Raw genomic sequence first — 16,444 nt, 5'->3', positions numbered from 1 at the left:
CAGTTATAGTCTAATATGCCTACTCCTCTGAGACTTTTAAACATCAGAGGTAGATGTTTTCAGGAGCATTATGGATAAAAGCCAGATTATTAAACCAACTAAATGCATCATTGCATACTCAATTTGTACATGTCATTCCATCACTCCAGCATGCAGATGGATAATTAGGCTAATTTGCATGTGCAATTACCTGATTTGGGCAAGCAATAACTGCATACATCAGGCACTCAACAGTAGGGTCATTTTACATTTGCAGAGGGGTTCCTACCTTGTTTAAAGAGCTGTACTACATTATTTAGGCTGTATGAAGAAACTAAAAGGGGACTTAAGCATGCTTTTGTATAAGCAGGGATCGACAATCCGCTGAATCTACTCGCCCATGGTGAGTAGATTTCAGCCAGATGCACTGCGAGCCCCATTCACCGGCACTTCGTGCATGTGCAGTGCCAGTCTTGTGCATGCGCAGTATGGGGCTGGCGAGTGGCTCTAGCCAGGGCTTGTCTAGCCCTGTGTATAAGGGTGTGTCTACACTGCACTGTTTTTCCGGAAAAACAGCCATTATTCCGAAAAAACAATACTAGTGTCCATACTGCAATTGCTGGAGTTGCGGAAGATATGGGCATCACCATGCACCTTCCCCGACCAGCCTACGAAGATGTTCGTAAACTGGCCATGGTGGTCAACCACTGCCTACAGGACCATCGAGAATACCAGGGAGGGAGAGGAATTATTTAAGTTTAATACCAATGTGGACACAAGAACAAATGGACGTAAGCTAGCTAGTAGGAAGTTTAGACTTGAGATTAGACGAAGGTTTCTAACCATTAGAGGAGTGAGGTTCTGGAACGGCCTTCCAAGGGAAGTAGTGGGGGCAAAAGATCTATCTGGTTTCAAGATTAAACTAGATGGGTTTATGAAGGGGGTGGTTTGATGAGATAACATGATCTTGGTAACTAATTGACCATTCATTATCAGTGGGAAATAGATCAATGGAGGGATGATAGGAGTTACTATAGAGAACTTTCTAGGTGTCTGGCTGATGAGTCTTTCCCACATGCTCAGGGTTTAGCTGATTGCCATATTTGGGGTCAGGAAGGAATTTTCCTCCAGGGTAGATCGGCAGAGGTCCTGGATGGTTTTTCGCCTTCCTCTGTAGCATGGGGTACAGATCACAGCTGGAGGATTCTCTGCATCTTGGGGTCTTCAAAGTATTTGAAGGCTTCAATATCTGAGATATAGGTGAGAGGATTATTCTAGGAGGGGTGGGTGAGATTTTGTGGCCTGCACTGTGCAGGGGGTCATACTAGATGATCATAATGGTCCCTTCAGACCTTAAAGTCTATGAGTCTATGAGAAGTATCCCTTCCAGTTGTTGTACTGTGCTGCTTGGTGGTCGGGGGTCCAGATGGGGATGTATGTGCCATCAATAGCTCCCCCGCAGTTGGGGAAGCCCAGGGTGGCAAATCTGGCAACAATAGGGTCCAGGGCACTCAGGCAAATGACCTTGTGCAGCAGGACGGTGTTAATGGCCCTCACCACCTGCAGAAGGAGACAAACAAAGAAACAAAACAGAGAATCAAAAGGGGTGCCTGAGCCCTTGGGACGTCCGAGCCATGACCCTCTCTCCACAATAAGCATCCCAGGAGCCACTCCCTATGAAGTCTGCTCCCCCCACCACAGGGCTGTGAAGGTGGGACTGCCGAACCCCCCGGGGACGGGGCTTCCGGATAAACTTATTCTGAAAGAAGCTTGCAGGGTAGATGTACTCTAAGGCTGTGTCTAGACTGGCCAGTTTTTCCAGAAAATCAGCGGCTTTTCCGGAAAAACTTGCCAGCTGTCTACACTGGCCGCTTGAATTTCCGCAAAAGCACTGACTTCCTACTGTAAGAAATCAGTGCTTCTTGCGGAAATACTATTCTGCTCCCATTCAGGCAAAAGTCCCTTTTGCGCAAAAGGGCCAGTGTAGACAGTTCAGATTTATTTTCCGCAAAAAAGCCCCGATCACGAAAATGGTGATCGGGGCTTTTTTGCGGAAAAGTGCGTCTAGATTGGCACGGAAGCTTTTCCGCAAAAAGTGCTTTTGCAGAAAAGCATCCGTGCCAATCTAGACACTCTGGGTATGTCTACACTACAACGTTAATTCGAACTAAGCTAATTCGAACTAACGCGTCTAGAACTAAAAACTAGTTCGAATTAGCGTTTTGCTAATTCGAACTAGCGCGTCCACACTGATTGGACGCAGGGGGGCATTTAAGGGCAGCTGAAACCGGTTCTGGCAGGGCATCAGGTCAGCAGTTGCTTTGTGTGGCTGCTGTCTGAGGCTATCTGAGGCTCGTGCTTAAAGGGACCCCCCTGGATAGCCGGTTCTCAGCTTTTCCTGCTTGCTTGCCAACCTCGCCGAGGGACAGCAAAGCGTCGGTCTCTGTGCCCGTCTGTGTCGGTGCTTCCCTTCGGGGGGAGGGGGGGCTGCCGCAGGTGGCAACATGGAGCCACGGCTCGCCCTGCACCTTCTGGTGCACGTTCTGGACTTGCTGCTGCAAGCCTGCCACCAATGGCTCGAGGCTGCCTGGCACCACCTGGGGAACGTCAGCCCCCTGCCTCTCCGCCTGGCCGCCCTGGGGGCCGTGGAGGAGCCGCGGTGGCGCCCCGGCACTGGCGTGCCCCGCCGCGTCTGGTGTCTGGACACCAGCAGCGACTGGTGGGACCGCATCGTCCTGGAGCGCTGGGACGACCGACAGTGGACCCAGAACTTTAGGATGAGGAGGGACACCTTCCTGGAGCTCTGCGAGTGGCTCGCCCCTGCCCTGCAAAGAAGGGACACTCGCATGAGACCCGCCATCCCCCTCCAGAAGCGGGTGGCCATCGCCCTCTGGAAGCTCTCCACGCCGGACAGCTACCGATCCGTCGGGAACCAGTTCGGCGTGGGGAGATCCACCGTCGGAGCGGTGCTCATGCAGGTAAGGCGCTCGTCGGCCACCGAGCCGGGGGGGAAGGGGGGCTGCGAGGAGGGGATGGGCCGCCCCAGGGACAAAGGGGGGGGGGCGGGAGGAGGCGAAAGCGCCCCACACCGGAGGGGTCGGGCTGTCCCGGCCGTACTACACGCCGCCAGGGGGGTTGCTTCCGGGAGTGGGGCGTGGGGCACTGCCAGGACACGCACGCTCCCAGCCACCCGGGCGCCCCACTGATTGGCGCTTTGCTGTGTCTCTCTCCGCAGGTGGTCAAGGCCATCAACCGGGTACTGCTCTGCAGGGTGGTCCGCCTCGCCGACCCGGACGCAGTCATCCGGGGATTCGGTGCCCTCGGCTTCCCCAACTGCGGGGGGGGGCTATCGACGGGACGCACATCCCCATCCGTGCCCCGGAACACCAGGCATCCCGTTACGTGAACCGCAAGGGGTACTTCTCCGTCATCCTGCAGGCTGTGTGTGACCACCGGGGACAGTTCACGGACATAAATGTGGGCTGGTCCGGCAAAGCACACGACGCCCGGGTGTACCGCAACTCCTCCATGTGCCAGCGGCTGCAGGACGGGACCTTCTTCCCCGACCGCCACATCAGGGTCGGGGAAGTGGACATGCCCATCTGCCTGGTGGGGGATGCCGCCTACCCACTGCAGCCCTGGCTCATGAAGCCCTACACGGGGCACCTCAATCCCTCCCGCCAGGCCTTCAATGCCAGGCTGACCAGGGCCCGCATCATGGTGGAGGGGGCCTTCGGACGACTGAAAGCCCGCTTTCGATGCCTCCTCACCCGTCTGGACCTGGCCGAGCACAACATCCCTCCCGTGGTGGCGGCATGTTGTGTGCTCCACAATTTGTGTGAGCGGAAGGGGGAGGCTTTCCTGCCAGCCTGGATGGCTGAGGCTGACCGCATGGCTGGACACTACGGTCAGCCCCGCACCGCCGCCGTCCGGGAAGCCCAGCGGGGGGCCGTCCGGATCAGGGAAGCCCTGCGGGAGAGCTTCCAGGTGGAGAAGGAGGAGGACTGACCTCTCCCTTGCATGCCCCACTGGGGCCTTCTTCCACCCTCCCCCCCCTCCTTCCCCTTTCCCCTCCCTACCTACTGTCAAATAAAGACACCTGTTTTTCAAACAAAAACGTCTGTTTATTTCACAGAACTGGAGTGGGGGGGAGGGAGGAATGAAGGTGGGAGAAGGGAGGGGGAAACCTGGGACGAGGGAGCTGGAAGGGGAGGGGAGGGGAGGGAAGGGAGGAAGGGAAAGGAAAGCTCAGGGGTGGGAGTCCGGCTGCCTCTCCCGTCTCACCACACTGCGGGTCCGGGGGCGTTGGTGGGGAATGGTTGTGGAGGGTGGGGCAGGAGGGACGGGGGGTGTGGAGGAAGCAGGAGCAGAAGCAGGAGCGGAAGCAGGAGGAGCAGGGGGAGCAAGAGGGGGAGCAGGGGGAGGAGGAAATGGGAAGCGGTCCAGCAGGCTCTGGAGGTGGCCCTGCTCCTCCAGGGCCTCCAGACTCCTCCGGCGCAGCCTGAGGTCCTCCTGGACCCAGTGGTCCTGGACACGGAGCTGTCGATCCAGGAACCGGAGGTGCCGCCTCTGGTAGTCCTCCTGGTTCCTGGCTGTCCTGCTTGCCCGGGCGCAGGCGGCTGCTGCAGGTGGGGTGGTGCGCCCTGCAGGCCCAGGTGCTGCAGCTGTGGTGCAAGAAGACCAGCGGTCAATTACCCCAGGGGCTCAGGTGTGTGAAACCCAGCTCCCCTCTGCAAGGCCAGGGCCCCTGCAGGATCCCCAGCTGCTGCTCCGTGGTGGGCAAGGCCCAGGCGCATGGTCCCGGGGCTCCCTCTCGCCCCAGCCCCCCGTACACATAAGGGGAACACGAGGGTACTCACAGGTGGACGCCTCCCCGGCCTCAGACGATGCAGGCGAGCGGCTCTGTGGCGTGCCTCGGAGGTCCCGGGTCCTGGGCAGGCTGGCGGCAGGCTCCTGGCTCTCAGAGCCCTCTTCCTCCTCCTCTGTGTCCAGGAGCAGTCCCTCTGCCCCGGGGTCAATCACGTCCCGGGGGGCAGGGACGGCATGAGGCCCCAGGATGTGGTCCAGGGCGTGGAAGTGGGGGCAGGCCTCCGGGTCGGCCCCTGGCAGGCAGGCCCGGGAGTAGGACTGCCGCAAGTCCTTAATTTTGCAGCGCACCTGCTCCCGGCTGCGCTGGTGGCCCCTGGCGGCCAGGCTGGCAGCCATGCGTCCGTAGACGGCCGCGTTCCAGTGGCTAGTGTGGAGATCGTGGACATTGGAGGCTTCCCCCCAAACCTCGATGAGGTCCACGATCTCCGCACTAGACCAGGCGGGCGCCCGCCTTTTGCGCCCCCGGGCAGGCTCCTGGGAGCCGCCAGGCTGGTCCTGGGGAGCAGTGGAGAGCTGGGAGCCCTCGGATGGCTGGCTCATCCTGTGGCAGGTGCAGGCTGTGCAGGCACGGGTGCTTGCAGCCTTGCAACTGGCACAAAGTGAGTAGCCAGCCCGTGGCCCTTTAAGGGCTCCGGGGCCGGGAGGGGGGCAATAGAGTTTCCCTGGTGTTGGCCAGAGTGGCCACCAGGGAAACCTGGGAAGCCTTAGCCTTCCACTAGTTCGCATTAAGGGTCTACACAGCCCTTAATTCGAACTAGCTAGTTCGAACTAGGCGTTAGTCCTCGTAAAATGAGGTTTACCTAGTTCGAACTAACGGAGCGCTAGTGTAGCGCCTAGGAAAGTTAGTTCGAACTAACGTCTGTTAGTTCGAACTAACTTTTCAGTGTAGACATACCCTCTGTTCCGAAAATGCTTTTAACAGAAAACTTTTCCGTTAAAAGCATTTGCAGAAAATCATGCCAGGCTAGACGTAGCCTAAGAGTTATTGATACAAAATAGGGTGCTCAAAATTAAAAAATTCAGATTGCTAGAGTCTCAGTGCTGAACTCATCTTCTACCACAAGCCAATGTTTTTGTTCTGAGAGCCATTATCATCTGCATGACCTGGTCACTTGACCAAAAAGTTCTTTTCTTCAATCTTTAAACAAACACCAAGCTAGTGGCGCAAGCTCCTGGAAAGAGCAGCCTTTCTGGAATGCAGGTTGCACCTCCCAAATCCAGGACTTTCTGGTGCTGGACTACGAATGTTTCCAGACCTGATAGCCCCAGGCCAGAAGCCTAGTTACAGGAGGTCCTGCAGTAGCAGGGATGGGGCCAGTGTCTGGCAGCCTGGCTGGAGCTGGAGTGGAGCAAAAGGCCATGGCCTGGCAGCTCAGCCAGAGCCTGAACTGGGCAGCGGCAGTGGGTCCAGAGCCAGCGTCCTGCAGCCTGGCTGGGGACAGAGCCGGCTGGCAGCAGCAGAGTCAGGGCCATCTGGCAGCCCAGTCGGGCTGGGAGGCTGGCCAGGGATAGAGGTAGTGGGGACCAGCTGGGGCTGAAGTAGAGCCAGTAGCAGGAAGGTGAGGTGGTCTGGGACGGGGCGGTGGCAGGGGACTTCTCATGTCCAACAAATTCACTAGCTCGGGACTGGTGAGGTCCCAAGGGTGCCAGACCTTATAGTAAAAAGCCGACCTCTGCAACAGTTAAGAAATCCTAATAACTAAATAGCACTGGAATTACCCATGCCGCAGCAATCTACCTACAATGAATTGGATTTCGGAGTGAAAGCCTAGCTGTGCTGCTGGGGGAAATCACACAAAGGGAGTATCAGCAGAGAAGAACTGATGTTATTTTTTGACAATGTTCTGATCTTTAATCTGGGCAAAAACAATATTAATATAAAATTTCACTGTTTTATTGCACTAAAAGCCTTACTTGCAGTCAAGTGTGCTCTAAATGGTCATTTCAAAAGCCATGCAATTTCCTCTGCTTTTTTCCTCTGGTTCTTAGAATTCCCCAAGCCTCAGTGAGCCGAGTTTTTCTTTCCTTATAACCTAACTATAGTCGGTGAGGTATTTTGCATTTCAGCTTTCTGTCATTCTGAGATACCAGTGAGGAAACTTCAATTTCAGTGAGTCACAGACATGCCTATATTAGGGACTAAAGACTTCTGTTTCTCTTATTTATCCCCGTCTTAACTGAGACATCTTTCAGAAAGGGATTGAGTGTGATTGGGTACTGTTTTTTTTAGATTGTCTTGCATTTCAGCAATGTTTCTTATAAGCTGTATGCTTGTGCAGCCACTCAGGAGAGACTCAAATGTTGATTGGCAGAGTGCCCACAGAGTTCTTTGTTTCTTTGTGGGTGGTGCACATTTGCACGTTTCGGTGCATATACAATTATTCTGCACATGGAAGGGAAAAATCCACACATGGATGAAAAAGATTAGAGGGAACATTGATGTCAAGTAGATCAACGTCTAGTCTAGTTAGATGGTTGCCTGCTAGACTAAAGATTTTATATCAGATATTCAGAAACTATTTACATAAGCTGTTAGCAGAAGATCAGAGTGGATGAAACAAATGGTCCAAATCACCATGTTCTAATGAACTTTTATAAAATTCCCCCTTTAAAAAAAATTTTAAGTAGCCCCAGTACCTACAGTTTTCAGACACAATTTTTTTCTACCATTGCAACATATTTGTTTAAACAACTTCATCGTAGTTGGGTGGGTGATGAAATTTTTGGGTGTAAAAAGTACAATAATAATAAAGTGCTGTAAAACTTAAACAAAAATTCAGTTTTCTCCAAATTTCAGTTGTGTTGACGTACTTCTCTCAAGTACCCCAAGGGTACTTGCACCATTGGTTGAGAAACTCTGTTCTAGTGCCTTTGGAAAACAGATTGGTGGTGCATTAAATCCCATCCACCTGAAAATTTCTCAGTTAGGTGTGTTGACTGATCTTTCTTAAGATGCCAGCAGATGTTCACATCAGAGGGACTGAACAACTTTGAAGGATGGTGCACATGAATCCAAAATACGAAGACAAGGCGCAGACCTCTCAAGTGTTCTATTTCACCCATGTTATTTTGCCCAAAGGAAGAGATGACCTGGATTGACTCAAAAGAAGCTAAGGCTCAGAGGAGCTCTGTATTTCTAACTGTTTTTTATTAATTATTATTCCTGAACTATCCACCTATTAAAGAGTATGCCATAATGACTATATCAACATTAAGAATGTAAGATCCTGTTTAATCAGTTTAATGCAGTGGCCTCCAACCTTTTGGGGCTGCTGGGTGCCCGGGGACGGGGCAGCTCATGTGCCGTGTGGCCGGGAATGGGGCTGCGCATGCGCCGTGCGACCAGGGGCGGGGCCGCACATGCCCGTGGCTGGGGCGCAAGAATGGCTTGGGCTGGCTCTGGTCACTTGGCGGGCACACAAATGCCCTGGCAGGCGCCAAGACACCCATGAGCACCGTTTGGGGGACCACTGGTTTAACAGGGTAACTGCTTAAATTAGGGTTGGGTAGCAGGGGAGGGGTACTGGCTGGGCTGGAGTGTCCCCCCCCCCCCCACTGTGGGGAGGAGAGCTGCTCCGGCCAGGTTGGGCCCACCATGGGCAGGTGCTGCTCCAAGCCAAGCTCTAGTGAGACAGGCTGCTCTGGTCAGGCCAGGCCCTGATGCAGGTCAGGGTTGCTTGGGCTACGCTGGGCCCGTAGGTGGTGGGAGCTGCTCTGGCCCAGCCAGTCTGTTGGTTATCCTGTTAACCATTCACATCCCTAGTCTACACTGCAGTTAAAAACCTGTGGTTGGCCCTTGGGAGTCAACTTGAGCTCACAGTGCTGGGGCTGCAGGGCTGTTTAATTGCAAAGTAGGCTTCTTTGCTCTGGGACTTCGTCTCCCAGGGTACTAGTGTAAAATGCAATTAAACAGCTTCATGATTTGTCAGATGGGAGCCCCATGAGCCCTCATGTGGCAGACACAGGCCAGTCCTGGAGTCAAACTGCAGTGTAGACATAGCAAATGACAGTGACACTTGCTGTACGCTGACAAAGCTTCACACTCTCTCAAGAGCCTTCCTTTGTGCTTCTCACTTCTTAAGCTGATAAGGAACCATTGCATTCACAAGTATCTCTTATCTCCTTCTCTGTAGACAAGGTATGCCAGGGTATGCTCAGATGGGGTTAGGAAGATTGACAGAGGGTTGACAAGGCAGAGATAGGCTACCTGCTCTCCCCTGGCTTACACGCAATGGGTATGCCTACACTTGCGCCCTAGTTCGAACTAGGGATGCAAATGTAGGCATTCGGAATAGTCAATGAAGCGGGGATTTAAATATCCAGCACTTCATTAGCATGATCTTGCCAGCGCGTTACTCCAATTAACAGCTGTTTTGAAAGTGAAAGCGCGCACTGGGACCCGTTAGTTCGAACCAAAGCCTCCCCCCCCCCTTTTTTTTTTTGAGTAGCAGCGTTAGGGGGTTTGGTTCGAACTAACGCATCCCGGCATGCACTTTCACTTGTGAAACAGCTGTTGATCGGAGTAACACACCGGCGAGATCATGCTAATGAAGCGTGGGATATTTAAATCTCTGCTTCGTTGACTATTTCGAATGCTTACATTGGCATCCCTAGTTCGAACTAGGGTGCAAGTATAGACATATCCAATGTGTTTGATGTTTCCACAGCCACTACAGAACTTCTTTTGATTTGCTCACTTGCATTTATGTCCCAATTATTCTCTCACATTGGCCTTAGAAGCCAGCAGAGAGTCACATTTTCTCCCCTGCCCCCAGAACCTACAGAAGTAGAAAATCATGCCACCTCTTTCTTTGGCTAATGTAGCTGAATCATAGAATCATAGAACTGGAAGGAACCTCAAGAGGTCATCAAGTCCAGTTCCCTGCACTCATGTCAGGACCAAGTACCATCAGAACCATCCCTGACTGATGACTGTCTAACATGCTCTTAAAAATCTCTAGTGATTACCTTAATCACACTGACAGTTAGGAAGTTTTCCTTAAGGTCTAACAATTTAAGCCCTTTGCTTCTTGTCCTATGTCAAGGCTGATTCCCCACTCCGGCACAATGAATGCAGATGTGGGGGCCTGCAAACATACCCCAAAACCTTATCTTTCCAGGCTGTGGTATAAAGCTTCCTCCCAAAATCTTAAAAACCTAGATTTTAGGGGATAAAAATCTGCTGCCACCACCCAAGAAATGGTGAGAAAACTAGGGAAGAGATCACGTGGGAAATATCAGCCCTAAAGTGAAACCAGGCCACAAAAATTAACCAATACCAGGTTAATAAAAAAGAAAGAACTTTTATTATCACCACAATACTCCTGTTACAAGCACAATGACTAGATGGAAAAGTCATCAATTAATATACACATGGGGGACTCCCATGGGCCAAAAACTTAGTTAAAAAGGAGAGGAAACACCATTTTTAAATGCATAGACATCAGATTCCCATTACCACACCATAAAACAATAAAACAGATTTATCTAAACTTTATTCTACTTACAGATAGAAAAGAGTCTTTTCTTGGAGAGACACATTTTGTCTGCCCCCCTCAGTATCTGGAGAGTAAACTGCTCAGGGAGAAAGGAGGGAAAACCGAAAAATTCCTTTGTCTGTTTGAAATTCCTATCTGCATTTCTATTGGCTGACTGCTACCTGGCTAGGTACAGTTAACCCCTTAGTCACCAGGCTGCTGGCTAACCCTCATGGTTATGACATCCTATCACAATAATTTTTCTCCTTCCTCCCTGTAACAATCTTTTAGCTATTTGAGAGCTGTTATGTCCCTTCTCAGCCCTCTTTTTTGAACTAAACAAGCTCAGTTCTTTCAATCTTCTCCCATAGGTCATGCTTTCTAGACCTTTTATCATTTTTGTTGCTCTTCTCTGGACCTTCTCCAGTTTGTTCACATCTTTCCTGACCTGTGGCATGCAGAACAATACTCCAGTTGAGGCCTAATTAGCGTGGAGTAGAATGGAAGAATTACTTCTTGTGTATTGCTACAAACACTCCTGTTACTACATCCCAGAATGATGTTTGAGTTTTTGCAACAGTGATACACTGACTGTTCACTTATATTTAGCTTGAGGTCTACTATGAGTAACCCCTAGATCCCTTTCAGCAGTTCTCCTTATGTAGTTATTTCCAATTTTGTATGTGTGCAATTGTTCCCTTCCTAAGTGGAGTACTATGCATTTGCCCTAATTGAATTTCATCCTATTTACCTCTTGTAATTTCTCTAGTTTGCCTAGATCATTTTGAATTTTAATCCTATCCCCCAAAGCACTTGCAATCCCTCCCAGCTTAGTATCATCTGCAGATTTTATAAGCATGCTCTTTATACCATTATCAAATTCACTGATGAAGATATTGAACAGAACCAGATCCAGGACTGATCGCTGTGGAAATCCTCCAGCATTACGATGACCCATTGATACCCATTCTCTAAGGGTATGTCTAAACTGCAGAGCTTTTTCGGAAAAGAGGCCGTTTTACCAAAAAAAAATTCACTTAAATCCACACTGCAATCACGTTCTTTCAAAAAAAAAAAAAAAAAAAGAACAGAGAGGTTTACCTACATTGGTAAACCTCATTCTATGAGGAAGAAGCCTTTTTCCTAAAGAGTTCTTTTGCAAAATGGCATGTGTGGGCGGGGAAGAGGGAGTTCTTTCAGAAGAAGAAATAAGAGGAAAAAGCACAGGTGCCCTGGTGGCCACTCTATCCATAGTAATCACAGCTTAAATGCAAGATAGTGTCCATTCGGTGTGGACACTATCTTTCGAAAAAGCAGATAATTTTTTTGATGCACTTTGGCAGTGTAGATGCTCTCTTTCAGAATAAGTTTTTTCGGAAGATCTCTTCCGGAAAAGCATCTTCCAAAAGAAGCCTGCAATCTAGACATAGCCTAAGAAAAGTTATCTAACCAATTATGCACCCACCTTATAGTAGCCCCATCTAGGTTGCATTTCTCTAGCTTGTTAATGAATGGATGAGTATGCAGGTACAACTTATTCCCTGCTCATCTGTCATGAAGAAGGAGACAGAAAATAACAGGGTTATTCATCCGGTATCTGGCTACAAAACCCAGGGTAGGCCACATAAGGAGTTTGTATTCTCTTGAGAAGAGATCAAGTCACAATCTAATGGTTAGGAGGAATCTCCAATGATAGTTATAGCTATTTTACTTGATGAAGGAAATAAAGTTTGTTCAAAATGGACCAATAAGAAACAGCAACAACTTAATATTGAGAAATCATCATCTACCTACTAAACCTCTGAGACTAATGTAAATGATGTTGAAAATGACAGTTTCAACTAAAAGAGCTTGTCCAATATTTTCATATTTTATCAACAATATAAGTTCAGAGGACCTTTTCTCCTCTTGTTTTTATATATTTAAAACACGAATGAGTCAAGTTAATTTTCACCATTTTCATACATAGTGTATATATAAGTTCTCAATCCTGCTGGAAAGGTATAACAAGTGGGGTTCCGCAGAGGTCTGTTTTGGGACCAGCTCTGTTCAATATCTTCATCAATGATTTAGATATAGGCATAGAAAGTACGCTTATTAAGTTTGCAGATGATACCAACCTGGGAGGGATTGCAACTGCTTTGGAGGATAAGGTCATAATTCAAAATGATCTGGACAAATTGGAGAAATGGTCTAAGGTAAACAGGATGAAGTTTAATAAGGACAAATGCAAAGTGCTCCACTTAGGAAGGAACAATCAGTTTCATACATACAGAATGGGAAGCGGCTGTCTAGGAAGGAGTACGGCAGAAAAGGATCTAGGGGTTATAGTGGACCACAAGCTAAATATGAGTCAACAGTGTGATGCTGTTGCAAAAAAAGCAAACATGATTCTGGGATGCATTAACAGGTGTATTGTGAGCAAGACACGAGAAGTCATTCTTCCGTTCTACTCTGCGCTGGCTAGGCCTCAGTTGGAGTATCATGTCCAGTTCTGGGCTCCTCATTTCAAGAAAGATGTGGAGAAATTGGAGAGGGCCCAGAGAAAAGCAATGAGAATGATTAAAGGTCTAGAGAACATGACCTATGAAGGAAGGCTGAAAAAATTGGGTTTGTTTAGTTTAGAAAAGAGAAGACTGGGGGGGGGGACATGATAACAGTTTTCAGATACAGGCAGTCCCCGGGTTACATGGATCCGACTTACATCGAATCCCTACTTACAAATGGGGTGAGGCAACCCCGCACTAGCTGCTTCCCCCCAGCAGACCAGGGAGACGCAAAGCTAGCGCCGCCCCCCCTCCCCCCCGCCAGCAGACCAGGGAGATGCGGAGTGGCTTTTCTCAGCAGACACCTCAGCTTGAGAATAAAGGACTGAGGGAAGTGAGGTGTGAGAGAATAAACTGAGCTCTGGAGAAATGTTTGGCTAGAGTTTCCCCTACAATATGTACCAGTTCCGACTTACATACAAATTCAACTTAAGAACAAACCTACAGTCCCTATCTTGTACGTAACCCGGGGACTTCCTGTATCTAAAAGGGTGTCAAAACTTGTTCATCTTGGCCTCTGAGGATAGAACAAGAAGTAATGGGCTTAAACTGCAGCAAGGGAGGTTTAGGTTGGACATTAGGAAAAAGTTCCTAACTGTTAGGGTGGTCAAACACTGGAATAAATTGTCCAGGGAGGTTGTGGAACCTCCATCTCTGGAGATATTTAAGAGTAGGTTAGATAAATGTCTATCAGGTATGGTCTAGGCCGTACTTGGTCCTCCCATGAGGGTAGGGGACTGGACTCGATGACCTCTTGAGGTCTCTTCCAGTTCTAGTATTCTATGATTATATATAACCTCCCCCTTTTCTAATTTATCAAAACCTCCAGGTTTTGAAATGTGGCAAAATAGGATTTTTAACAGAAAAGGCTGCAAATGTTTTCTTGCAATTGAAACCTGATATGTGTAAATACCTCTCGTAACACATAAAAATGAATCCCATATTGAATATTTCATTGCAAGAGCAATAAACTACACTAAAAACTAATGTGGGACAAATACAGTATTATTATTTAAGCATTTCTTTTTTTCGGCATAAACAGAAAAATATATATGAAGTGTGCAAATAAATTTGCCAGGGCATTAAAATGAAATGAATAATATCAAGTTGCTTGTCCTGCATGGAGATTTTTTGCATTAATATTGTGGGCAATATTAAAACATATATAATATGGCCAACAGAAGCATATAGTGAACAGATTTAATTCTTCAGAAGCCTGAGCTTTTATTCCTCTTCCCTAGCGAGAGCCTGAGCTTTTTATGCATCAAAATAAATGCCTGTTGAGAGGATTATCTCTGTGACCCACCCTCTGCTTTCGCTGTTCCTTATGTATTTAATTTTTAATAGTGTAGTGGAGTCATCACTGAACACTTTACACAGCTCCATGAAAAGGGACAAAGAAACGAGTTAAACTGAAGATGACAGACTTTTGTGTCGAACAGGACCGTAACAAGGGTGAGGAAAGTGAGGCACTTGCCTCGGAAGCATAGCTGAAGGGGTGCAATATTATAAACATGAGGGGGGGCAATTTTATATTCTTGCCTCGGGCGCAAAATTAGCTAGTTACGGCATTGGTGTCAAAGGTTGCACAAAACATCTCCACAGGAACTTTTACCTAAGGATGATTAGTTCCCCAAGGAATGACTGACTGCTTCTCAGCGCAGGCTACCTTTAGTACAATCTCACTAACTGCTGAAGCTGATTGGATGCTTGAATTTTTGTTCTGTGGGACATTCCAAAATTTCAGCAGAACAAACTTGAGAATCGGAATGAAAACAAAAATTAAAACATTGAAATTCGCTGTGGAGGGGCAATTCTGACATTTCATTAAAAAACCTGAAAATCATACTGTCTAATTTAAAAAAAAAAATGTTTGAGGCTTTCTGAACTGCCCAGAGCTCTAGCAACCCATCAGTGGTGGAGATGGGCTATTTGGAAGGCCTGGGAGCTGGGTTTCCTAGGGCAAGCAGGCTGCCAAGGAGCCAAAAGTCAGGAAGCCTTAGAAACCCTGGTGGACTGACAAGGCATGAGGGAGCTGTGAACAATTTAATAGAAAAAACTAAAAAAATTTCAGCAATATTGAAATTTCAATGTTGCTGAAAGTCAGTTTTCTATTAAAATCATTCTAGCAGAAAATTTCTGACTAGCTCTACTCGTATTTTGCCAGTCTATATGTCCTACAATTTGCACATGTGTCTCTACATACATAATAATGGTGGTTTCTCCCTACAGCTCGATCTTACAAGGTGCTGAGCTGGTCAATCCCTGATTTCAACAAAGCACTTAAAGCACATGTTTAATCAGCACAACCAACAGTGTCTTTCATTTCAGTGGGGCTTCTTACAGAGCAAAGGGCAATTCATTATAAGGATAGCAAAATCTTGGCCAAGATGGAAGATGTAGGTGGGACAGAAAGCCATTTGTCTTCTCAGTGTCTCCAAGGCGGATTCTCAGTTGGTTTAAATGGTCATGGTTCCATAAAATCCAATAGATCTGCTCTGTCTCCAAGACCCTGATTTTGCCTCCATTATTTACGCCGAGTAGCACCTTACATGGCAAACAGCCCTATTGGCATGGCCCCTGCATACAAAATAATAGAATCATAGGGTAGAAGAGACCTCAGGAGGTAACTGAGTCCAGCCTCCTGCCCAAAGCAAGATCAACCGAAATTAAATCATCCCAGCCAGGGCTTTGTCAAGCTGAGAGTTAGAAACCTCTAGGCATGGAGATTCCACCACCTCCCTACGTTAACCATTCTAGTACTTCACCATCCTCCTGGTGAAATAGTTTTTCCTAATATCCAACCTACATCATCCCTGCTGTAACTTGAGACCATTGTTCTTTGTTCTGCCATCCATTGCTACTGACAACAGCCTTTCTCCATCCTCTTTGGAACCTCCCTTCAGGAAGTTAAAGGCTGCTATCAAATCCCCTCTCACTCTTCTCTTCTGCATACTAAATAAGCCCAAGTCCCTCAGCCTATCCTCGTAGGTCATGTGCTCCAGCCTCCTAATCATTTTGGTTGCCCTCCACTGGACCCTCTCCAATGCATCCACATCCTTTCTGTAATGGGAGGGGGGGGGGGCGCAATACTCCAGAATTGGACACAATACTCCAAATGTGTCCTCACCAGTGCCAAATAAAGGAGAATAACCACCTCTCTAGATTGGCTGGAAATGTTCCTCTTAATGTACCCTAATATGTCATTAGCCTTCTTGGCTACAAGGGCACACTTTTGATTCATATCCAGCTTCTCATCCACTGTAATCCCCAGGTCCTTTTCTGCCGAACTGCTACCTAGCCAGTCGGTCCCCGGCCTGTAACAATGCTTGGGATTCTTCCATCCCAAGTGCAGGACTCTACACTTGTCCTTGTTGAACCTCATCAAATTTCTTTTGGCCCAATCCTATAATCTGTCTAGGTCATTCTGGACCCTATTCCTGCCCTTCAACGTATCTACCTCTCCTCTTAGCTTAACATCATCCGCAGACTTGTCATCCCATCCCTTTATCCAGTTAATTAATAAAGATGTTGAACAAAACCGTCCCTAGGTACGGTGAAGGGAGCTCACCA

At 48.4% G+C, this 16,444-nt stretch overlaps 1 long non-coding RNA gene across 1 annotated transcript in view; it reads right to left on the bottom strand.

Annotated features, from left to right (window-relative positions):
- Positions 1-310: 310 nt before the first annotated feature.
- Positions 311-16,444, bottom strand: part of LOC142819266 (uncharacterized) — a 47,686-nt gene continuing 31,552 nt past the window's right edge. Inside the window, exon 2 of the long non-coding RNA XR_012897094.1 lies at positions 311-1,539. This is a non-coding gene — a long non-coding RNA (uncharacterized LOC142819266). The remainder of the gene's footprint in view (positions 1,540-16,444) is intronic.

This window comes from Pelodiscus sinensis, chromosome 21, assembly GCF_049634645.1.
Source record: "Pelodiscus sinensis isolate JC-2024 chromosome 21, ASM4963464v1, whole genome shotgun sequence".
Lineage (NCBI taxonomy): Eukaryota > Metazoa > Chordata > Testudines > Trionychidae > Pelodiscus > Pelodiscus sinensis.
Note: the sequence above shows the minus strand (reverse complement) of the source record. Positions and strands in the feature narration are given on the sequence as shown.